The sequence below is a fragment of the Amphiura filiformis genome, chromosome 3 (assembly GCF_039555335.1).
Source record: "Amphiura filiformis chromosome 3, Afil_fr2py, whole genome shotgun sequence".
NCBI lineage: Eukaryota > Metazoa > Echinodermata > Ophiuroidea > Amphilepidida > Amphiuridae > Amphiura > Amphiura filiformis.
In genome coordinates this window covers 31,443,238-31,469,724 of record NC_092630.1, presented here as the reverse complement: position 1 = coordinate 31,469,724, position 26,487 = coordinate 31,443,238, and the positions used below count along the sequence as shown (strand labels likewise).

The 26,487-nt window shown below is 36.3% G+C and overlaps 1 long non-coding RNA gene across 2 annotated transcripts; it reads left to right on the top strand.

Moving 5' to 3' along the window:
* Positions 1–51: 51 nt before the first annotated feature.
* Positions 52–25,952, top strand: LOC140147671 (uncharacterized). 2 transcript variants are annotated; one of them, XR_011858383.1, is made up of 3 exons: positions 52–164; positions 14,110–14,284; positions 25,771–25,952. It is a non-coding gene; the product is annotated as an uncharacterized lncRNA (long non-coding RNA). The 2 variants fall into 2 exon arrangements; XR_011858382.1 differs by lacking the exon at positions 52–164 and adding an exon at positions 201–242.
* Positions 25,953–26,487: the final 535 nt, after the last annotated feature.

The window sequence follows — 26,487 nt, the reverse complement described above, 5'->3', positions numbered from 1 at the left end:
AAACAAACAGGCATGCGGAAGGAAAATAATATTATAAAATCAAGTTCAGTGAGTTCACTGAGTTGTTGAAAGTCAGAGCTGAAACTTTCAAAATACAGTTGTTTCAGCCGTCTACAACTGTTTTAGGGAATAGGATGATCGTCCCAAGACATGCAAGAACCAAGGTACGGTACTTCAATGGTTTGTAAAACCATTTGTGTTAACCGTGACCGTGTTCTTGCCGGGGTTCTTGCACGAGTGAGGTAAGCTTAAGCCTTAAAGTTAAAGCGGCGATCTTTTCCTTTAGACCACCCTCGCTATATAGGGACTAAATTATTACTTTTGCATCAAGGTTTAATTTTGCATCAAGGTTAAACAGTCGCCAAACACTTTGAAGTCAAGGTTTAATGTATTGGAAGGAGGGCAGGGCTTCGATAAATGAGGGAAATTATGGGGTAAAAAACAAGGTTAAAACAACTTTTTGAAAACAAGTAAAAACGGGTATTCTGCTAGGCAGCTTTTGTCTCAAAAAACAATTTAAAAACTATCGGAAAAGCAAGAAACATATCTTCGTTCAATCAGCATCACTTCCGTCACATAAAAAGATGATCAGGTGAGTGGAAAATGGCAAACAATTTGTGAAATGAGGGATTTTTTAAAAGAAAAATACAGCACGTTTTTGAAGAAATTCGCCATCTTTAATAATGCAAAATTGCGTCACGCAGTAAAAACCTGTCAAATGCGCTTTTAAATACTTTATACGCGAGCGTGAATCATCGTCAAAATGAGCGTAAATCAAGCGCTCGTGCTACGCGAATGTTTTGATGTTTGCATCACCGGCTGTGCATTCAGCTCTTTTACGTCAAAAACTGTGATAAAAACATGGATTTTGGAACAAAATAAAGCTTGTTCTAAGAAATAAAAGGTAGGCCTATGTTTGTATAGCTAAGAACATGTTTAACCTTGATGCAAAAGTTTAATTAGATAAATTCATAATTTTAACCTTATATAGCTCGGGTGGCCTAAAAGAAAAGATCGCCGTTAAAGCCATATTAGGGAGTGTTCATAAATACTTTGGTGGGGGGGGGAGGGGGCTGGAAAAGTTGGAACTGCGGACGTCAAAATTTTTTTGATCCCCCTAAAAAGGGTGGATTTTTTGGATCCCCCCTTTTTATGGTCTAAAAATTTTTGATCCCCCTTCATTTCCTAAAAAGAAACCAAAAATATACATCATTGAGGTCGTGCGCCATGAATTGGGGGCCAAATCAGGGTTGCCAAAAGATTTCAGCCCGAATCGCGGATCAAATAATCGAAAAGTCGCCCAATTTTTCTCTTAACCATTGGTTTCTATGGGGCAGGAAACTAGCGGAAGTCGCGGCTCGCGGGAGCCAATGTTGAAAATTCGCCCAATTTTTTTCATAACCATTGGTTTCTATGGGACCGGAAATTGTCAAAAGTCGCGGGGAAATTGGGCTACCAAATCGCGGGTTTGGCAACCCTGGGCCAAATGTGTTAGTACTGTTACATACTAAAAAATTCAACAATTTACATGTTTGTGTACTTAAACTGATCTAATTCATATTCTGTTCATCAAAACCCTATAAAATTATACATCACTGTAAAGCTTAGAGTACCAGGAACCCGGGGGGGCCACTGGTCATTGACAAGGGGGTATCATGCGTGGCCAAAAAATCACGTAAAAAGGGTCTTTTTTCACGATCAGGCACTGTACGTTAGGGTGATTCACAAAAAATGAAATTGGTATTTTTCAACGGGACACCCCCTCATTTTGTTCATTTTGTTAATAAAATCATACCTGCAAAATATGAAAAAAATTCAAAAAAGTTTAGGGGGTGCTACCGGTCAATGAACTTTTGTACACAAAGTCAATGGGATTTATGAGCCATTTTCTTTACAACACAAAAAAAAGCCATGTTAATTTTCCCTGATTGTGCCAAAAATATTTGATCATAGTGTGAGTAATGTCCTTAAAATAAATGCTAAAGAAAATTGTAAAAATGTTAACCCGCTTTCCAGAAAATTGCATTTTTGTGAAAACTGTTACACTTGGGGCAAGGCAGTTGCTGGAACAGCCAAAATATTATCATACTTGGCTAATATAAAGTTGTGTTTATGGGGCTCTAGTTCTTTCTTTTTTTTTAATGTTTTTTTTTTGTTGTTTCTTTGTTTGTTATTTGTATGTGTTTTTGATGTGTCAAAATGATTGAAATGTATGTAGGTTTGTAACTGTAAATTATGTTATTCAAGTGTTGAATGTGTGTAGGTTTGTAATTTTATGTAAGTGTAGTGTAATGTTTAATGTGTAATCCAGTATTAAATGTGTCTTAGCCACTCTAGCTCTTGTCACAAGTACCTTGCACAAGGTGTAGTTTTGAACTGGCCACTATCCAATGTTGTGACCCCAATAATAATTTATATACATTTCTTTTCAACCATGGTGAATCTAATCCTTCCTGTGGTCATTCAATTCAAACAATACAAATCTTCATCAGGTATGGCCATAATGACCACCCCTGATACAGATGTATGGATTTTGATAGTTACTATTACATAAGATTTCAAAAGCTGGTATCACCATTGGGGTAAACTAATATGTGAAGAATTTTAATCTTTTTTTTTTTTATCAACAGTTCAGTTCAATAAGGTATAAATTTGGGGTGCCTGGTGGGATTCCAGGGGATATCCCAGGGTATTCTTTTCTTGAGCTACACTCCCTCTGTCACTTTTGAAACATTTTTTATTATTACAGTCAACTATGAACTTTAATTTGGTAAAAAACCCATGTTTTCACAAAGTTAGGTATATCATTGAACATTTACTTCAGTTTTGCAAGCCTGGTAGACTTTTTAGGCCCTGAAATAAGCGTTTGAAATTTTTGACAAAAATTCCCATTGACTTTGTGTACAAAGTTCATTGACCGGTAGCACCCCTAAACTTTTTTGAATTTTTTTCATATTTTGCAGGTATAATTTTATTACCAAAATGAACAAAATGAGGGGGTGTCCCGTTGAAAAATACCAATTTCATTTTTTGTGAATCACCCTACTGTACGTACGTATCGTGAATAGGGTGTCAAAAACATGGAAATTAGAGAAAAAGGGTATCTTTTTCACAACAGATTTACGTATATTTAGGGTCCGTCCAGACTCCAGTCCTTCATAAGTTTCATGTCCTTCATTGTTTATCCCTAGACTTGACTGTGACTTTCTCTAAGTCCATAAAGATTGCCAACTTCGCCCAGCTGGCCCTGTTAATATTTGTCCATTAACCCATTCAATGCTACATAACCCTACATGGTGATGTACACATGCAGTACATTGTACATGCACAGCACGTGTATACTCTGATTTTAAGAGTTTCAATTCTCCTTTATAAAGTCAAAAGTTTCTCATTTCATTTTAAAATATTTTTACTATTATTTGAATTTTCTGTCTTGTATTATGGATAAAAATAAAGATTTTCAAGCTAATTTTCATGTTGTATACAATTATTTAACCACAAATATCTATGGTAGAGGATTGATTGATTTGACCTGTGACCTATTATCCACAAAATAAATAAATAAAAACATGCATGATTTTATCGTCAAAAGCATCATATTTTTGTCAGAATTTTGTCACAATAAGTGATCTTGATTTTATTTAAAAACAAATTTTAAACTTTTGAATAAATTGTGAAAACATCAAATGAATATTATAGTCAATTGCAGCAAACCTTTGACGAGCGCGACTACCGTGATGTTGCAAATTCGGCGCTAACAACGCGTACGGCGCACAGTTCATTCATAAATTTACACTCAGCAACAACATATCGCCTTAGCAGCCAATCAGAGACAAGTGCGTGTAACGCAGTAAATACGCTGATGTATCCTTACAATACGCGCCATCAAAGGTTTACTGCATTTTAGTATAAAAGGTAAGATGGATATGGTGCAGAATTAAAATACGTTTTTGGATTGGTATCAAATTCTGCAATCATACACGAATCCTGCAAGTCTTGGCTGAACTGAATGAGTACCATGCATCTCAGGCGCTATTTACAGACTTATTTTCATCCTAATACTTGATTCAACTTATGAAATAATACCACTATTATTCATCCGATTCCTTCCAGAAGTAGGCCTTAATTGTTGTCATTTTAAGCTTTTAAAATAAATTATTAATATTTATGCAGCTAAGTCATAAAAAAACCTGACCACTATTTTATGATTTTTGTCTCACTTTGAAACATGATTTGTAGGTCTATAATAATATTTGGAGAATGGAGAATAAATTGTCGAAACTTTAATAGGGCCTACAAAAATGATATAAAAACATTTCTTGACTTCTTTTTCTCTATTTTCTTTTCTTCATTGTTGTTTTTTCTTAAGAGTTTTGTAAATTTTCTTTTCATATAAATCCCTCTTAGGCTCTCTGATACTATAAATCAGCTTAAAATAATGTATCGTTTATTTTGTAATTTTAAAACAGCTCATATTCTGCCCTGGTAGCAGAGCCATGGAGCTTCAAGTATTAGGCCTATTACTTGCTTAGAGTGTCGAAAATATATGTTTTACTTGCTAAGGGGTAAAAAAACCGCCAATACTTGTTTAGGGTAGGATATTACACTTGTTATACTTATTTAGGGGTGTATTTTCAGTCGCTGCACATACTTGTTTAGGGTGCTTTTGAAACTCCATGGCCACGCATGATACCCCCTTGTCAATGACCAGTGGCCCCCCGGGGACCAGGAATACACACATACAATATTTGGTCAATATACAGGGTGCCACAAATGTCATATAGGGTGGAAAAGTTAAATTTTGGTTCAAAACGTATACGGTACAATTGTGTTCCTCTCTTATTTACTAATAAACACCTGGTCTGTTAAAACCTTTTTAGATGTGCTAATAACATTGAAGACTTTCAAAAAAAGCAAACTTGTAATGATGAGTTATGTTGCCTAACTGAGATACAGGGTGTTCAAAAGTCGTACAAAATGTTTATGATTTTTATTATATTTTCAATCAAAACTTTTTCCTTCATGCCCTACACAAAAACCAATGGCATATTTGAATTCCTCATCAAATTTCCTTCTAAGAAATTATAATTTTTACAGAAGTAGGGTAACTTATTCAAGAAATATGACATTCAGAACATTTCGGAGCATAAATGCATGCTTAGTGCAGTAACGTGTAGGAAAAGCCTAGAACCCATGACACAGAATGCAGCACATTTACAACAAATTAAACTAGCTTGCAGTAAAATTGGTCACATTACCTACTAGACATAAATACCAAAACAATGGTACATAATCCATCCCAATACCTTGCTGGGTTACGAAATTAGAGTAAACTAGATGGACCTAAAAGAGGAGACTGAATTTGACCTTAGATGACACCTGGATGACCCCAAAACAACCTTTCAATGACCGCCAAAATGACCGCCCAAAAATTTGGCTCTAAATGTTGACTGTACCCACCAAGTTTCATGCCCATATAGTAATTATACTAATTTGACTTCAGATGACCCCTGGTGACCCCAAAATGACCTTCCAAAAATTTGGCTCTAAATGTTAGCTGTACCACCAAGTTTCATGCCCATACGATAGTTTTTACTAATTTGACCTCAGATGACCCTGACCCCAAAATGACCTTCAAAAAAATTGGTTCTAAATGTTGACTGTACCCACCAAGTTTCATGCCCATACGACAGTTTTTACTAATTTGACCCTGGATGACCTCAGATGACCCCGAAATGACCTTCCAAAAATTTGACTCTGAATATTGACTGTACCCACCAAATTTCATGCCCATGCGACAGTTTTTACTAATTTGACCTCAGATGACCCCTGGGTGACCCTGGATGACCCCAAAATGACCTTAAAAAAATTAGGCTCTGAATGTTGACCCTCCAAGTTTCATGCCCATACGACAGTTTTTACTAATTTGACCTCAGATGACCCCTGGGTGAGCCCAGATGACCCCAAAATGACCTAAATGTTGATTGTTACCGTCCGCTACCAAGTTTCATGGCCATATGACTATTTTTGCTAATTTGACCTCAGATGACCCCTGCATGACCTCAGGAGACCTTGACCCACTAACCAATATAAACTTGTTCTGTCTGGGGTCAAGATGCACCCACCCACCAAGTTTGAGGAACGTGCGCCCCCCAGTCTCTGAGAAAAGAGGTAAATAATGAAAATGGGCCCTCTGACCTCAAATGACCTTTTACCTCAGTATATGACCTTGAACCTCACCCAAAAAAAAGTAGCCAGAGTTTTTGACCATGACCCACCTATCCTGAAAATCTGAAGTCAATCCGCCCATCCATGCCCGAGATGTCGCATCCGGACGGAAGCACGGACATTGCAAAAACAGTATGCCTCGCGGTGGAGGCATAAAAATAAATTTGAGAGGCACTAAAAATCAGTATTCCCAATACTTTAACACATGCCTCAACCATATTCGCCGCCACCCCTGACACTACTTTGTTTGAATTGCAATATCTCAACATGCTCAAGAAGGAAATGTAGTGTGAAGTTGTTACTTTCCAAAATGTTAGCTAGAGATAAATTAGAAACAAAATGATACCAAAACTAGTTCAGTACCCCTCTCCATTCTTGACATCTGGTATAGAATGTCCTGAAGAAAATGTAAAAATGTAACACCGCCACCTTTTCCTATACCCCAATTCATGACGCACGACCTTAAGGACTGAATTTTTTTTGATCCCCCCTTTTTTTTTAGGACCCAAAATTTTTTTGATCCCCCCAATATTTTCCAACCCCCCCACCAAAGTATTTATGAACATGTATAACATTTCTGTAAAAATAGATTATTATTTATTTTCCATTAAATGTTAGCTTTTACTGTTTAATTTTGAGCCGAACAAGTCAGCTAAAGCATAGAAAATTGGAATTTACTACTAGCGCCAATGCATGTTACTCCCGCTGTTGTAATACGGTATGGCCACATAATGTTTATGTACCAAAAGTTTCTTGCAGATTAATTCGTTTAGCAAAAATATCGCCAAATTTGAATTTCGTTCTGGTATATCAGAACGAAATTACAACAGTGGCCTATGGAGCAGTGTAATACACATAATCCTGCGTAACTCGCAAACGCAAAAATCGGAATCAACTGATATTTTGGGAATATTAAAACTGTGTTCGTGGATATCTACTGAAAAATGTCATAAAAAGAGGATGCTAGGATCAAAAAATCCTCCTTTAATGTACGATCTTTTTTCAGATGTATACCTTCATTTTTTTTTTTTTTTTTTTTTGGCATATTGGTAAAACTTATACACATATGTTCCAACTTACATGTACATACATGTAGAGCAAAACTTCAAATTTGCCCTATTTGTAGTAAAACAGGATGATTCTCTGTTGGTCCGACATATTATCATAATTTTTTATTTTAGATTATGATAATGTGTCGGAACGATCTCAAATCTTAATCTCCTACGAAGCCAGTTTGGTTACGCTCCCTCCACACATGTACCGAAAGTTTGACCACCACAAAAATCCTGTATTTTATGGGCCCAGCTAAAAAGTTATGAAAAACATATAAGATAACACATTATACTGGGAAACTTGAGTCATTTGTAATATCCATACATTACCACGTAAGAACATGTAAAAATATTCTTAGAAATATTAAAAGGTAAAACAGCAGTAGTTTTTCCTATGTGTGTACAAAGTCACCCCACCGTCCAAAGTCACCCCGTGTTACGGTAGCGAAGTTTCTGGATAGATTTAATATCTCAAGATCTGTTGGGCATATGGTAGCAAAACCTGTTGGCAGGAACAATACACAGCGTCATCGTCCCTATATCTTTGTGTCAAAAAATGATGTGATAGTACAGGGAATCCACTCGTTCTTCAAAAGCTACACATGGCGAATTTGTTCCAGATCACTTACTCGATATGATATACCGCAGCGTTTTCATTCATACACGTTTAAATTTGATTTGTTGTCAGGTAAAGCGCAGGTTTTGTTTTCAATACACTAACTGGAAATTCAATTCACTCAGCTGCGATTGCTGTTTTCTTTAAACACATATATTTAACTTCATTTTCACTGAATTTTTTTTAAATCGTACGATAATAATGTGATATATTCAATTGTTTATTATCATTATGAAAAGAACAGGCATAGCCCATTCAGCTCAGACCACGGTGCTACAGCACTGGCCATAGAATATTAAATCACAAGTCTATAATACAATACAGCACAGTGAACAACTATACAACTTTCTCCCGGGGGGGGGGGTGCACTCTAATGGTGAAGGGGAATATCAGGTGCATCCGTAAATTCATGTAAAAAGGGTATTTTTACAGCCTAGGGCATGTTACGTGCGTAACGTGAATAGGGTATCAAATTCATGTAAAATCAGGCGCGTAGCCAGCATTGTCAGTCCGGGGTGGCAAACGTCAGTATCGTCCCTATTTCTCTCCTCCTTCCCCATATTCTTCTCTCTCTCTCTCTCGCCAGGGCCGTCACTAGACCATTTTCTCAGGGGGGTGGCGGGGTGGTGTCGAGAAATAGATTTTGCTGGTAAACACCCAAGTATTTGCCAATCTGTCCCAAGAATTTCTTTACCGGGAAAAGCGCAGGAAATTTAAATTTGATCAAAATTTGCTGTTTCAGTGCTAAAATTCAAGGGGGGATGTACCAGAGTCACCGAGCTAGGGGGCAAAATGTCCAAATCGTCCCACTTATTCCCTACTAAAAGAACATTACCGGGACAAATACGCGCAAAGAGCACAATAAAATTGCAATTTCAATGCTAAAATTAACCAAATTGAGGACAATGTCCTAAAATCGTACCAAAGAAAGACGCATAGGCTAGACCTTTTATAACTTTCCAAGGGGATGTCTCGCAGATCTTCTCACAGATTTAGGCCTACTTTACCGAGATAAATGCGCGCATAGCACGCGGCAATTTGGCAATTTTATACTAAATGGGTCAAAATGGGGTTGATTTGGGTCTAAAATAGACCAAAATGACGATGAAAATTGTAAATTTTGTCACACCATTTCTGGCAACTGAGTAAGAGAGGGACCGACTTGCCACTTTGCCCCATAGCTATAATCTCCATTGGTGCTGATGAAGGGCGCGGTGCGGAGGGGTGATGGGATGCGCACATATGCATTTTGTCGATCTTGCAAAATCATTTGTCCACATCACCTCAACGCCTCTGGTCAACATCATTGTAGGCCCAATATAATGGCCCAATAGGGCCTATATTACGAAATTATTGTATTTTTTTATCCCCTCTCCATCATGTGATATGAGAGACACATCTCATACTCTCACCCCTCTTCCACCTCTCCCCTCCCTCCATTTTCCCCCTCTCTCACTCTCTCTTCCCCTTCTCTACTCTTTCTCTCTTCCTTTCTCTCTTTTCCCGCTTTTTTAGGGTCGTCCAAGTTGCACCTCACCCCCATGGCGATAGCCCTGTTCCTCCCTTTCCCTTTTCTTTTTCCCTCCCCTTCCTCCCCTTTCCCGTTTTCTTTCCCCTCTCCTTCCCCTTTCCCTTCTCTTTCTCCCTCTCCTCCCCCTTTCTCTTCTCTTTCTCCCACTCCTTCCCCTTCTTTTTCTCTCTCCTCCCCTTCTTCTCCTCCCTTTTTTCCGCGTCTCCGTCCCCATTTTAGGTGTCGGGGGAGAGCACCTCAGACCTATCGAATTGCATTCTGAATACGAAGCATGTCTTTCTGATATCAAATAATTTTAATTTTTTGAAAATCACAATATAATACAAATTTTATGACAAATTATAAAAAATTGATATTTTTCAAATTTTTGATATATAACAGTCCTCGAAGTATATTATATAAATCTAATGATATATTCTTAAAGTGTATGTAGCAGGGAGGAAAAGCCGACGGTCAATTGAAATTTTTGACCTTTCATATTGAAGATAGCAGCAGCTTCTTATAGAGGTTATCCGTGTTCTATAAGCTGCATATCCTACCAGCGACTCCTATACCTTGTTTAGGACTTTCAAAAGAAGTACCTGCATGTGCAACCATGACTATTTCAAAATAGCCCGCCAAAGTCATGCAGGTAACACCGAGGTCGTGCATTGAATTAGTTTGAATGAGGAATACTACGGGAACCAGTGCCTTTTGTTAGAAGTCACGCATGAGTGAAGTGGATAACCTCTATTAGGGTTAAAGAAGAAAGCACCTGTTTCTGTGTGTTTACTTGTTTACGGGTAATAATTGCATCAATTACTTGTTTAGGGTAGGGAGAAGACAACTGCTTGTTTAGGGGGTCGCCAAATCGCTCTACTTAAAATACTTGTTTAGGGGTGCAAATTTCAGTCTCAGCAATATGTGTTTAGGGTGCTTTTTGTGAGTCCATGGATGCGCCTGATACCCGCCTTCACTATTACAGTGCCCCCAGGAACTTGTTAAACTTTGCTCCTTCAGTAAAAGGGTACATTATTTTGGCACTACATTATTTCTCTTTTTCCACATTGCTGGTATTAAATATCAAATGGTCATAATTGGCGGTCACTTCAAATCATCCCCAACTCAATGAGGTTCAGGAATGTCCTCTCATTGTTAATTGTTGGTTGGTTAACCCACCACTTGAACAGGATTTAGCCAAAGCAAACAAAGACGTAAGCTTTTACATAAGTATAAACTTATTATCCTCTTCAACAATAGGATTATACAGATTGGTATTTGAATGGACTAAAATGAGAAACATGTAGGACAAACATTAGGGCCATATGAATACAAGCTCTATGCACATTTTGCACTGCAACTCAAAATACAATTTGCCGACTTTACAAGCGGTTTGATATGGACGGTCACATATGATTTATTGAGCAAGGAATTCCTTTTTCACAAATGTCCTTGTTTTTTACCCTATTCAGTATTCACATTATTATACATTGCTTTGATCTTGAAAATGATTTTTTTATGTGAATCTTTGTTAGCGGGATGATACCCACTGGTCAATAACCAGTGGACCCCTTGGGTGCAATTCACCAACTATACCTTTGGAGTGTTTGCTTGTTTGATTGTGAAGTGCCTTTTATTACAGAGTAAACACAAGTTGCACTCTAATGAACAGGTATAAAGGCCATTATGAGGGGAATTCCCCTAATGGCCTAAAATATAAAAAGTACTGTTACCATGCCCCTGTAGTGATTTTCATAGTTTCTGCATTATTCATACACATTTACATTTTAGGGTTTGCATTAAATATCAGGGCAGTAAATACCAATTTGCCAGTAATTGGAATTGTTGGGATCATTGGGAAATACAGGGAAATATTCATAAACCTTTCAAAGTTTATTTTACAGTGAAAGGTTTAGGCCAAGTAAAATAAAATACAAGTTTCTTGTCCCCCCGCCTCCTTTTTTGGCTGCCGCCTTTTTATTTACTATTTACTATTCCAAAAAAAAAAAAAAAAAAAAAAATCAAAATTTTTTTAAAACTGTTTTTCTTACCTTTGCACAAACTCTAACCCACCCCCAAACCTTACTACATGTATGGAAAAAATAGCAAAAAATAGTAAAGCCCTGCCTCCTCCTTTTTGGAAAAAGTACGGACGAGAAACTTTTTTTACTTGGCCTTAGATGTTACTGTTAGCCATACACCTGGGGAGGGGGGGCCAATCCCATTTTGGAAGTGATGCATATATTTTGTGCCGTTATCCGTTAAGACCCTCTTTTTCAGTGTCTCTGATCTAAAGACCCCATATTTTGTTATGAGCACATGCTTTGTACCCAAAAAGACTTCTAACACATCAAATGTTCACCTGATACCCCCTAATCCAAACGGTCCATCTCTCACCCGATGACTCTATATTTTGTACATTTTGCTCTCACCGAATGCCAAAAATGATGCTCTCACCCAATGACCCCATACTTTTTATATTAATTGCTCTCATTATCACCAAAAGCCCATCACTTCTAAATTTATGTCTTCAGCAGATGGTGATGCTGTGATACTATATCTTGTCTACAATCGGGATAGTCCTTTTGATGATAATGTCATTATAAATAAAAATTCCTTTAAAAAAGGAATGGGGCACCCAATGTGAGCTTGGACGTGATATGGCGAATTCCATGGTGTTTAGATTTGGTATTATAATGATTTTTTCTAGGGAAGAGTAGAAGATGATCAAATGAAAGAGAAATGTGTTTGATCGGGGAAGGTGTATGACAGGACCGTTTTGGATGAAATAAATTGAATTGGAATGAAGCTTTCGTGTCAATTTGCGATTATGTGGGGTGGGGGAGTTCTGTTTTGGGGGTCTATTGTAGTGAGGATATTGCTTTGGATATTGTTGAATTTCGTTATGCAGGGGTATATGATGGATAGTATAGAAGACACAAATAAGTAAGCTCCCCCCCGGTAAAATATTGGGGGGGGGGTTATCCCCCACCCAGGATCTACGCCTATGTTGACCAAAAGAAAATGTTAAGTTTTTATGAATGTATAACGTCTGTGATACATATACATCATCTACTTGCTAATACACTGAAAATCTAACAGAGATGAAGGATAAAAAACAATTGCAGAACATTCATTCTTCATCAAAGTAGCTATGGGTATACTATGTTTACAAGATAAGAACGTTAATGTTTTTTACATGAACGTAACGTCTTTGATACATAGTTGTTAACACACACTGAAAATCTGACTAGAGATTTACAATTTGATGATATCCAAAAGAATACTTAGCATTGAAGAATTTAAAAAATCACATGAGAACTTTCATTTGTTAACATACACATAGCAATGAATTAACAATGTTGAAAATACAAACGTAACATTTTGTTCATAAACGTAACATCCTCGACATATCTATACATCCTCTGTAACATCCTCGATACACTGAAAGTCTAAATAGAGATTCTATAATTTGATGATATCCAAAAGGATTCTTAGCATTAAAAAGAAAAACAAAAATTACGGCAATAATGTTATCCATGGCTTATGAAGTTTGAGTTCAATGGCGTAGAATAGAGCAGAACAGCAACCTTACGCTTTCTCGGATGAAAATTAACACCAACGATGACTATAGAGACGCGATGGAAAACAATCAGAAGCGATGCCAATTGATATTAGGTCAATGGCCGTATAACTGTCCAATCACAGTCAATTGACGAGTGCATGATCAATGCATGACCTCGTAAATAGGCCAAAGCAAATCAATGTGATTACAACTAAACTAAACGCATATGCAGTTTCGATGGCATTTACGTCGATTTTGGTCTTCAGTGTTTTAAAATACGACAATGCAGAACATGTTTAATTGGTATGTCGTGTTGTTTGCGTACAGTTTGTCGCCCAATTGGACCACCATATTGTAAGTTTGGCAATAATCACTATATGGATTTTATGGTAATTAACAAACAAAGGCCATCATTTTACTGCCTCGTTATTGATCTTATGGTCAACTTGGTCACCATCTATCAGGTTCTAAGAGGCGGCAAACTGGTTTAAGCCATACAAAGGTCTCGGTTTATTCAGTGTTTTTATAAGTCCATTAATTTTGTATTTTAAGCAAAGAATATACGCACAATATTTCATCGCATGCATATTAGTAAACAATAATAAAACCAAATCCAAGCAAATTGTGATTTTATTTCTAATCTGCACATACTTTAAGCAAATTGCAAAGTAAATCTAGCAAGAGTGAAATTAGAAGCTTTTTACAAAGTCATGCCAAATAAGGGGGCCCGCCGTTGCGGGCGCCCTAAAAGGCCTATCATGCCGATGGTAGCCAAAATAGTGTCTCAGCATCCCCATCTGCTGAAGAAGCTAGCTGAGCTAACAAAAACATTCTAGGTGAGTGTAAGGGTAGTGTGTGTTAAAGTTAATTATTTTATCTTTAGTCCAAAATTGCATGATTTTGTTGAATTAGTTAAGAATTTGATCAATTTTGACAACAAATGGCCAAATGCGAGATTTTCATCAAATGCTACCCACCCAGCACTAAAAATGTCCTAGCTACAACCCTGCCCTTGTCATATTGAATGAACTGAGGTATTCTTGCATGGGACATTATATAAACAAATCTATAAAAAATATGATAACAATTTATAATATTTGGACTTTGTGTGTACTTTTCAATCACCTTTTGACTGCAGAATATAAATAATGATGTATACCTTTGGATCCTGCTTTGAAGTTGCCAGCTCTGTGTTACCCACCTATGAAGTGTATGACTGGCAATACAGTGGATCATGTGTTTGGAGTGGTGGAGGAGGGAATGGATACACACACCTTACCTGCAAGCATGGGAACTCTAATTACATTAGAATGGTGAGTTTTAAATCTTATTATCACATTGGTTGTTAAATATAGTCTATTATCTAGATACTTGAATCGCAATTGTGTGAATCTCATCACCTGATGCTAAACGATGTCGTAGCGTACGTTGTATTGGGGTTCATCTGTGACTCTGTATACACGCGTCCACCATGGAATATTGAAAATGTTAATGTGACAAAGCAAAATGAAGAGTAACATGAGACCCCGGGCATGAGACCCTCCAGGAGGATTTCCGATATAAAGGTAAATAAACAGGTCAAAGTTCATTACAAGTGTATGGTGCAATATCTATGTACAATCTTTGTTCAGTGAAATGTGCTCATGCTTAATTATCAGTAAATAACTGCGCATCAATTGTTGTAAAAAAACATATTGCCTTTGGCACCGAGGAATATACGCCCCACAGGTTATTCAGAGTTCCAGAGCAAAATGTTTAGATTTTCCACAATACCCCATATATCACTGATGCAAAGTTATTTTAACCTAATTTCTAACTGCCACTAACATTTCACCTGTCAAAAATTAACCAGACTAAACTGGATTTAAATAAAATAAATAAATAAATGTCGGTGATTTAATGTGCGCTACACCTAAGTACCAGCACACTTCAACAATTATTCCGCTGCCATTAGGATATATCAGAATCATTTCCGCTTCCACAAGTCCGCAACTGATGCGCAGGTACTCTCAGGGACTTAGATTGTGATTACCCCCAGCAGCTTCCCATTTTACACCTGGGTGGAGTGAAGCAATTGGGAATTAAGCCGTTTTTGCTTAAGGATGCAACACACTGGCCGTGGCGGGGCTCAAACCCGCAACCTTTCGATTATGAAGCTCGCGCCCTAACCATTAGGCCACCGTGCTTCCCAAGCAATACATGAACAGCAGTGTGAAATCATGCAATGTCCAAATATGGTAGGTGCGCTCATGTTTGTGAAGGCCTATGATTCTACTCGCATAGAATGCATGCACTTGGAAGTCTGTGTACCGTGTAACCTCTTGCAATGTGATTAGGACACACAAAATACCCCTGGTTTTCAATGACTAGAATTTCAAACACCCCTTTTTAATGACACTTACAAGAAGGTACGGACATAACAGATAGTGATAGCCAAATCAAGTGGTCTGATGGTAGGTAACATAATGTAAAAGATTGTGCATAAAAAGGCACCACAAGACAAGACCGTGAAGGATTCAGGCTACTTCGAATCATACATGCCGAGCTCTGGACAAACATCCTACAATACTGTAATGACTTTACTTGCCAAGGAATTTTTTTCTGATATCAGATTTCTTCCAGGGAATTCTCATCTTATACTTGTATGTAACACATCAGCGTATGATTTTGCAGTCCATACTCAGTCTACTGGTCAAAATAAGACCCCTTTTCTGTGATATTTGGTAACTCGCATGGTTACCAACTTAAATGTTAACTTGTTAAGTGGTGGTGGTGGGGGGGGGGGTAATGAAAGCTAATGAAGCAGATCAGAATGGCGCATGTTATTGTGTGATAAAGCAGCTGCCACTTGTTTCTTGTATTTTGAAATTCTGTTCTGGAATTAAAACAATTTGAAAAGTGCACCTCATTTCAAATCCAGTCCACAAGTCATATATATTATGCATTGAAGCATTCACACCTAATACCAAGTGCTGAATATCCAGTGCTTGATCATTCAGGTACAGTTCATTGACTCAATCAATTTTCAAAATTCGAAAAGTGTATGAAAGCTGTCTTATACAATTGCATAAATAATTCAATCTTGTTGGTTCAGGAATTAAAATACAGTAAGCCAAAAAAATTAAGGTACCAGTTGTGTTCACCCCTGTATATCTTAAATGAAGACAAATATGTCAAAATTGAAACAAGCAACCAATACTTGTACTTTATAGCTCTGATTTAAGACCTTACTTATTGAAATTGGTTGAGGATGAAAGAAATGGTGACCTAAAACCTAATGAAGAAATGAAATCAAAAGTTGCACTTTTGTATTCTAATCAATGAAAGCATAACGCTAGTCATGACGTGCTAATCAATGGAAGCACGGCGAACGCTCTCTGTACAAATCAATAGGGCATGCAATGTATCAAACTGCAACTTTTAAATTGATATCTTCCTTGGTTTTTGGATCATTGTGTCTTTATTTCTTGAACAATTTCAACAAATGAGGTCTTAAATTCGAGCTAAAAGATGCAGCTATTGGCGGCTGGTTCTAATTATGATATATCTGTCTTTGTTTTAAGATATACAGGGGTGAATATAACTGGTACCTTAATTTTTTGGCTTACTGTAGTGCAAAAATACAATTTCCAACAAATACAATCCTTCCAGAGACACCCTGTAAATGGTGAAAAGCTGACAGATCTGTAATTTGCAGACAATGTAGCTTTGACCACAACATCAGTAAAGGACATAGAGGTACAGTTAAATGACTTGAACAAAAAAAAGTAAAAAGATTGGTCTGAACATTCGGCAAAACTAAATAAAGAACAGACCAACAATCTAATGCAGGGTTCCTCAAATGGCGGCTATGGCATGTTTTCAAGTGGAGCACGAAAAAGTTTATAATCAAAAAAATCAAAAATAGATAATTAAAAAAGAAAAAATCAGCAATATAGAATATGCTTATCTCACAACCATCTTCACAATGTGGATATAATATACAACACCCTATGTCCCAGATTTTACCAAGATTGACAAATCTGCAAAATGCTACTCCAGCCACTAGGTAGATAAACTAGCTTGCTCTTTATCAATTCAAATAACACTAACCATTAGGCATTTAAAAAAATTTGCAGTCACAAAAATGGATCATTAAACTTGTAATTTTTAAAGAAATTTATGCCATGTGGGCCATCTGTAACACCTTTGAAAGCTAAACACCTGGAGCTTATGTGGGTTCTGCCCCCTGGACCCCAGCCAAGGGCTTTCCCCCTAGACCCCATCAGGGCCTTAAGCAGGTTCCTGAACCCCACACAGTAAGTAGACACTACTCTCAATCACTCCATTTGGTTAGTGGCAGCTCAAAACATTTCATCATGTGGCACTTCTCTAATTGAGGAAGCCAGGTCTAAGGACTCTGTTGTAATAGAATACCTGGAGCTTCCATGGGTTCTGCCCCCTAGACCCCAGCCAAGGGCTTTCCCCCTAGACCCCATCAGGGCCTTAGAGAGTAACATTATTGAAAAAGTGGCCGTGGATACACTTGTCTTGATCAAACAGTGATGATGCATGGTAGTCAACACTATGGAAGAGGTTATGATCAGGATAAAGGCTGGTTGGAGTTGCTGTGATAACAAGTTATCAAATGAGAAGAAGAGTCTAGTTGTGTGTTACAAACAATGACATGTGGGCAGGGACTGTCTTTTGGAATTTGCAGGAGAGCATTAAATAGCTCTTTTGGAGCCTTCAAGGAGAGCTGTTTAGAGCATTTACTGTAGAATATAAGGAGAGAATGGTCAACTAAGGAGAGCTAAAAATCACTCCTATACCAGATTTAAGGAGAGTAGTAGAGAGTGATTGCTCTTGATCTCCTCAAAAGGCAGTCCCTGATGTGGGGCAGGATTAAATATGGTCAACACGGACATGGATCCAAGTACTTAAAATGTTCAGTGGCATGTCAGTTGTACGAGGATGCAAAGATACAAATAAATAATTTTGGCCCTATGTTGCCGCGTGACAATTGCGCACAAATTGTGCAAAAACATTAAATTTTACAATATTTTGGCCCCAAATAAAGGCATGTTCTAACCGGCCCGGTAATGTGTATTTTTTGTCCATCTTCATTTTACACTATTTGTGGGGGTAAGAAATAGGGGTTTGAAATTTTCTTTAGTAAGCAAACTAATTCATTTCTTCAATCAATCAATGAAATAATTGGTTATTTCAAACAATTACCAGTCAATTGATTAATCAGTAGGCTAGCCAATTAACCAAGCATCAGTATAAAAGCATTTAGTAATTGCTGGTATTTTGCACTGCACAAACCTGATCAGTTGTCCTGGCCAACGATGATAGACCTTTGATTTGTCACATTGATGTGCTTTGTAATAATTTTTCTGTCTCTATCATTTGTTTTTGTATTCTTATGATCTTGCCGAATAAAAAGCAAACAAACAAACATATCAATTGATAACATCACTCAGTAAATCAATCAATCAATCAATCATCCAATCAGTTAATTAATCTAATCCATTAATCATTCCCATCCATATCAATCAAGTATTCAATCGATCAACTAATCATTCAATTGGTTAGTCAGTCAATAAACCAGAGTGAAATCAGTCATTTTAAATTTATCAATCAATTCCCAGTTAATCAATTTGATTGAGTTTTAGATAAGTTTTGATGATTAATCAATTTCTCGGGATCAGTTTATTGATTTATGTTAATTGATTGAATAGTTATTTTAAAATTACATGATAATAAATGATCATCTGAGTGATTGATAAGATTAGATCATGGATTATTGATCATAATTGAAAGTAAGCATAAAATGCAAATTTTGTTGCAGTTTTCTTAGAGTTGTGCCAAAAAATGAAACCTTCTTCCCTCTCAGCTTCACAAAATTTGCTTGGTCCCATTTTTCTGGCTTGCCAAATTTAATTATTGCCCCCCATCACCCATTATTGCACATCCCCAATCTGAAGAAGGTATTTTTGTTGTACATTTTGTTATGTAGCTTGATCTGTACTGCACACATGATGCAAGTGATGCAATTGCCATTCCCAAAACATGATGCATGGTGTCACTTCATTAATATTTTTAAATCTGTTCTCTAAAAAAATGTTATACCTGGGGTCGTTTATTAGAAAATAGTAGTCTCTGATGGTGGGTTTCCCAAAAGTCCATCAGGTATGTAAGAATGTCAAAACTAAGTGACAGTGCAGTATTCATTTGAATCAGGAAATTGTATGTAACTTTATAACATACCAATGTGTTTGAAAAATGCAGTGTAATGTTATTGTATGGTGGTTTTGGATTTTTGTACATAATGTTGCACTTATTTTGTATTTCCCATGACAAAGGGACTTTTCAACTTCTTCATTACTATATACTAGTAATGTTAGAGACTGGTATAAAAGTTCCAGGTATGAACTTCTGTTGATCAAGTTGAATAATTATGCCACTTGATTTATGGAGCCTCTGTGTTTACCTTTTACATAAACAAGTAAGTAGAAAATCATTGTTATGTTAATAATTAGAAGGTCAATAATCATGTTAACGTGAAAATATAATTGAGCATATGATTGCTTATAGTAACAGTAACCAGCTAGCTTAGACTATATTTATAAATATGCATGTCACCCATGGCACCGCCATGCTAAGACCACCAAGTGAGACCAACAGCCCAACACCTCACACGATTGACCACTATACAGGAAAGAATACAAACTTTTAAGACAAATATCATCAAAATTAGTAATAATAAATTATTACACATTGGGGATTCTGAATTTTTTATATGTTATGAAGATTATATATGTTATGAATAACAACAAGTGTTTGCTGGATGGAATAAAATATTTATGGACAGAAATGTTTACAATAATATCACAAAGTTGAAAAAAATAGATAATTTTGTGGCACAATCTGGTGTCGCATTACTGCCTAAAGTTGCAGACCACCTGCCATGCCAAAGGTCACTCTTGCAGATTTCCTGTCTTCAAGCGGTTATGTCAGCACAGAGGCGGTCACTGGCGTATTTACAAATACATTTATACACATCCGGTTGAAGCGAGCTGGTAACTGATTTTGTTCTGGGTTATCTGGAGGAATGGAAAGAGGTTTAGTTTTACTTTGTTTTGATCTAAAGCTAGAGGCCAGGTCCCAAAACCATTTTGTTTTGCTTGTACAAAGAAAAAGTAAGAGGCTATATGAGTTATATATTTACAAACTTAGATAACTAAGTGTTTGTTGTTGGTAAGAAGAAGAAAACATTTTCCCGGATCCATGTGATATCTGATACCCTGGTTATGACCTTTTGTTTGTAGATGGCGATAATGATCAGATTATTGTAGAATAAAAAAGGACTTCACATGGGAATGATTGAAAAAATGATAATAATTTAAGCCTAGATACTGAGGTACTTCACGATAAAAATATTTGGGGAAAGTGAGTCTTTCATGTATACAATTTTAAAAAGAATGTAGGCTTAAAACATAGTTAGATATTGGTGATAATTTGATTTCAAGAAGGATTTAAAAATAGTAATGGCCATTAGACAGCTCATTATACTGATACCATGTATACAATTGACCAAAGTGCATTCAGATAGGACAGGAAGGCTGCCAATCATGTCCAGGGGTGTGATTGGTGCTTTTTGAAAAAAAACCCCAAGGCAATGAAATTGCGAAGCGTGTGCGAAGCGAGCGGAGCTCTCCTATTGTTATGGCGGGGGTCCAGGGGCCAACTTAAGGGCCCCTGTTGCCCCGTGGGGTCGAGGGGCGAAGCCCCCTAAGCCAGAGGGGTTCTACACACTTGAGCACCACTGGAGATGCAATTTCATGGGGTAAAATGCAAAAATGAGAAACTGTTAAAATACTTCACTTTATAGTAAAAACATTTATTATCTGTGAATACATACTTCCAGTATCATATCATTCACATACACATGAGAAATTGCATCACCATTTTTGCACAGTACAGTGTGTCTATAAATCATCCAGTCAGGGTTCTAAGGAATTTTCATTTTAAAATTGGAGATTTTCTCATATCTGGAAACTGAAAATTCCGGAAATGTGACATCTCTGTTAAGCATTTAGCTCTTGGTCCAGGGCCACTCCAAAATCCGGAATTTTTTTTTAATCCCAAAAATCCGGAAATCCGGAAAAATCACACCCCTGCATGTCTTTATTTTAGAATTTGTAATTTTAAGGTGGGTTGGAGGAGAGAATGAGCTACAATCCCCGACATGAATAGTTTGAACACTTGTCATGCTTGTGTGAAAGTAGGACTCCTGCCATCCCACTTGCCTTAAAGGGACATTTACAGATTTTGAGTGTTTAAATTCCACAAATTCTGTTTTATGGTGACACTTTTCCATCATAGGTTGAAGAAATGTAATTTATGGCATGTCACAATGCATAGTTTGGAAGCACTTAATTGAGCATATATATACTTGTGACACAAAAATGAAAGCACCTAAAACTTTTTGCCAAATTATTTGTCAAATTAATGCGTACTACAATGCGCATTATCATGCATATTATTTTGCACAATGTCCTATGCACATGTTTTGACGTCTTGCGCGTACTACGGAATGGGCAGCCACAAAACACAAGAAGGGAAGCCTGAACCTTATAGGAGATACAGGCACAAATTTTATAAATGTGTCGCACTATAATAAACCAAAATGACATTGGGGTAATGACGGTGTTGTTTATATCCAACAATGACCTCTGAGTGTGACGTATAAAGTGAGGGATTACGCGGCACAATGATTTCCCATCATCTTATGTGACAGCAAGCAGTTCATGTGTGAGCTGCTATTTGTACTAATAGCGATTTCACACTGCTCAAATTGGCCATTTATAAGCAGAAAGTTTGTTTTAGCCTGTTGGAAGCTAAAAATGTTGATTGAAAAGTACTGAAGCACAAAATATAAATTGTGATAAATAAACCCTTTTTTTGGGTTACAATACCATTTCATTCAATAAATATGTATAAAATAAGAAGAATTAACAATATCTAGTATTAACTATTTATATGTAAAAGGTCATAAATAACCTGGACAAAGATAATAGACAATTTTGCAATAAAGTTATTTATTTATTTATTATTTATTTATTTAAACTTTCTTTAGGCAGGGTAGCCCCTTCAATGACAAAGCACTGATTTCCAAGGAGGCCCTGCAAGTACATAACATATGGTTAAAACAACATAGTAAAACATAACATAATTAATACAATACAGCAAAATGTGAGATGCAGATTTGTACAATGATAATATAAATTAAAACTAATTTACATGACATCACCATGTACAGTGATAACAACATTTTACAAAAATATTATTAACAACAGTATGCTGTAAAAAAAGGTTGCAAAAAAGGTGAATGCAAATTCCAGGCTTTAATTTGAAAGTTAGATTCCCACACTCTTCTGACCTTAAAAAATGTAATAGGCCACATGTATATGAGCTAATTATTCTTTTTTTAAATTGATGCTACATACACAATTGGAAAAACCCTTTTAAACTGACAAATTGTAATTTGTCAAAGTTTTATTGGTGTTTAATAATAATAATTGGATGCTTTGAGGTAGGTCATGTATAAGCATTTTTTAATCATTTAGGATGTATCTGCAAGTTTATTTTACAGGTTGTACTGTAGTAGTGAAAATTAATACCATGGAGAAGGGGAGTGAACCTCCTACACATTTGAGTAGACTTGCAGAAAATTTGAGTAAATTGATTCTGTACAATGTATACGAGTTGTGCCTCTGACGTGTTATAACATAATACTGAAGTTCTTTCCACATAACTGGATGCATGGTGCTAGAATACAATAGCAACATTTCAGTTATTTAACTCTCTTCACGTGGGTGTCGAGTGCAGATGACATGTTTCAAAAAATTTATAAAAATTAATATATTTCAAAAATGTCAATTTTCATGACCATTTGGAATCAGCATGAAAAATGCATTAAAATGAGTACAAACAAGCCTATTATTAGTTCAGTTGTTCTTAAGATAGCTCTTGATATTTTGAGAAAATATTTCAAAACTTCAACTTTTTCCGTTGAAGTGCATGGCTAGCATGCAGAGCATTAATGCCTTGATCACTTTATTGTGCCAAAAGTAAAGGATGCTGAAGGTTCCACAATCCACACAAATTGAATGGATTTGATTACAGTATAGCAAGCCTGTTTGATTCTTTTGTTCCGAGACAGTTGATAAATGTAGGAAACGTTCTATACAGGAAAAAGTGCAAGTTGAGGAAGTTTTTAGCTTTTCCAGGATCGGGTTCCAGGACTCTCTGGTAATACTGACTGGCATCAGAGGGTAAAACAAATTTGAAATGATACTTGTTATGGCATTTTATACAGACTCACTGGTAGTCATAGTAAAAATCATGTCTACCCATAATGCATTGGTGAAATTGTGCTGAATCACACATGGAAGCTAATTGGCTATATACTTAATATAAAATTGTAATTGACCTTTTTCGGTAAATTCCATAAGCCTTTGCGAGTACACCTGAGATGTCGTCATTTGACGTCACACCGACTTGCAATGCATAGAAATGTTCACTAAACTATATGCGCATCGGCCTCGGACGACGTGACGTCAAATGACGACATCTCAGGTGTACTCGCATGGGCTTACGGGAATTACTAAAAAGATCAATTGTCTACAGAAATTAGAATATCAATTATGCATATTTCAACCATTTACAAACCCCAGTCAAAGCAATTCTCTCAAGGGGGTACTACAACCCTGGTCAATTTTGTGCATATTTTTGCATTTTTCTCAAAAATTAAAGTGCATTGGTGACAAGTAAGATATGTATATTATAGGGGCAAGTATTACAACTACTGCACTGGAAATTTTATTTCAACACAGACAACAGTTGTGGAGTTACAGTCAAAAATGAGGAAAACCAATATTTGATCAATAAATCAATAACTACTTGCCTTGAGTTGCTGAATTTTCAGTGCAGTAGTTGTAGTCCTTGCCCCTATAATATACATATCTTACTTGTCACCAATGCGCTTACAATTTTTGAGAAAAATGCAAAAATAGCCACAAAATTGGCAAGGGGTGTAGTACCCCCTTAATTTGTCAACATTTTATGTAATGGTGACACTAGCTTGGAAATTTGGAATAGATATTCTATGTTGTAAATGGCAGTCTATCTAGATTCTTATTTTGCTTTTACCTTCTGTAACAGATTTTTAATGGCTGACAAACATGAAACAAAATTTTGTTCAATTATGGCTCAAGTTGATTTCAATATGAATGTATAGGACAATAAACTTTCATCATTTGTTATACAGGAGTTACAACATTAGTGTAAAACACATTCGCTTTTATCTATCTGCGATATGTCACCAAAATTACCAACAGTGAAAAAATTGGGTTAGTAGTTTACACCCCCAGCAAAGTCAGGGGAAAACCTTAATTGTAGGTCATGTTTATCAGAATGTATCAATATTTGTATGAAAGTGACACACTTTTGAAATGATTTTGTCATTATTTGACTCTGGCTTGAAATAGTTTGTGAGGTGAAGAAAAGGTATGTATTATACAGCTAGACAGAAGTTAAAAAGGTGATGTTTATTGTGCTTGTAAATACTTAAAAAAATAGTGCTGATTATATATGTTGGGTCTCCCAATATCACAAATTTGGTAGTAATGCCTAATTTTGAGAGTTGTGCTGCAAAGCATATTAAAAATTAATGCACTCACATGAATGAAACAGCAAAAAACTTATTCTACCGACCTATCTTTTGGGGATATCATTTTTTTGCAATATGCATGTAAAAAAATCAGCTGGTTTTCTTAGTTGCAAAAGTTGATTGAATTTGAATGAAAAAGTGTGAGTCAAAAAAATCAGCAAATATTTTGTAACAGATTTTTGTACAATTTTAGGTTCATTTGCAAAAACAAAACAATATCAAAACGCCAAACCAACCTGTCCGTCTGCCCGTAGAACATTGTATTTTCATGGCCATATAGTGCAAAGAGTTCAGTTGCTGCATCAAAATAGGAGAGATCATCTTTTGTATTTGAGTGTTTTTTGAAAATCTTTTTGTACAGTAGAGAATGGTTTTCTGCATTTCTGTTTAAACTGCTCCTTCAATATAAGAAATAGGTCAATCACAATATCTGTTGTCAATTTCATAAAACATTGCAAATAATTTGCTCTGTAAATCGTAATATAATAAAAGTATGCATGTACTTTTATCTTACCTTCATTCTGAATTTTGTTTTTATCAGATTTTGCTTTGCATTTGCCAGTTGTTTTTGTATATTTTGTTCCAAAAATGCAAGTACAATAATGCATTAAGATGTTATTGTTTAGCAAATTACTGATTTTTAAGCCATCTGCTGATTTCAGTCATTGACATTTTCTAATTGTAAAAGAATAGATATTTCACATTTCATCTTTGAACGGGTTTTTCAGAAATTAATTATTGTATATTCTCATCCATGCTTGATGTGACAATTTAATGGTGATTGTTCATTAAACATACTGGCAATGATACATGAAAAACAGGGTGTGTGTGTCTCACATTTTAGGGACATTTTAGAGGAACCATACTAAGTTTAATTAGTGCTGTGACAGTTCAAGATAGTTCAAAGCTAGCAGATACGCAAACAAAAGGAACATAAGTCTTTAATAAAGATTGAAAACCCAGACTACTACTGTAATTTAACTACCTAAAATGGTTTTATCAGGAGACAATGTTGATTAATATTATTAATTTACTATTATTGTTATTGATATTTTTGTTTGTAACTTATTTTCTGTACAGGTTTGTTCTAGGATCATACTACAAGACAACTGCCTCGGACCCACTACAACAGCAATTGGCATGCCATCATGCATAGTTATTCCTTGTGGATAGTTGCAGCCGTGTTTGAATATCTGCTTCTTCAGGCCACTATGGTTCCCGTGAATGAACAACCACAACAGTTGGCAGACGATCCCACAAACAATACGGTATGCATCATAAATAACCAAGATTCCATCAATGTTAAAGATTGGATCAAACTGTGTACACTCTGTGTAGAATCATTCATCTGGATATGTTAAAATTTAATTTAAATCTGGTCAGCTAGACATACATATTTTTGATCACAGATATTGGAACTTCAATATCTACATTTTGATGGATGAACCACTGTTGCTACCACTGAAACCTTGTCTTCAGCTGGGTTGTGATGTAAATGACCTTGAACTCCATGGAGTTGTGCCTTTTTTCCACAATATTGTGAATATTATGGAGATGGAGTTGGGCCCTTCCTCCACTTAGGTATTCAATTTTAGGTCCCCATGGATCCACCCTTGCTCCAAAGATATTTACACATTGATTTTTTAATTCAATAATTCTTTGATTTCTGGTAAATGATTTGTGTATGTGGGTGGGTGTGTGGGATGGGTGTGTGTGTGGGGGTGTATTGATTAAGCGGGTACTACACCCCTGTCCAATTTTGTGCCTATTTTTGCATTTTTCTCAAAAATTATAGCA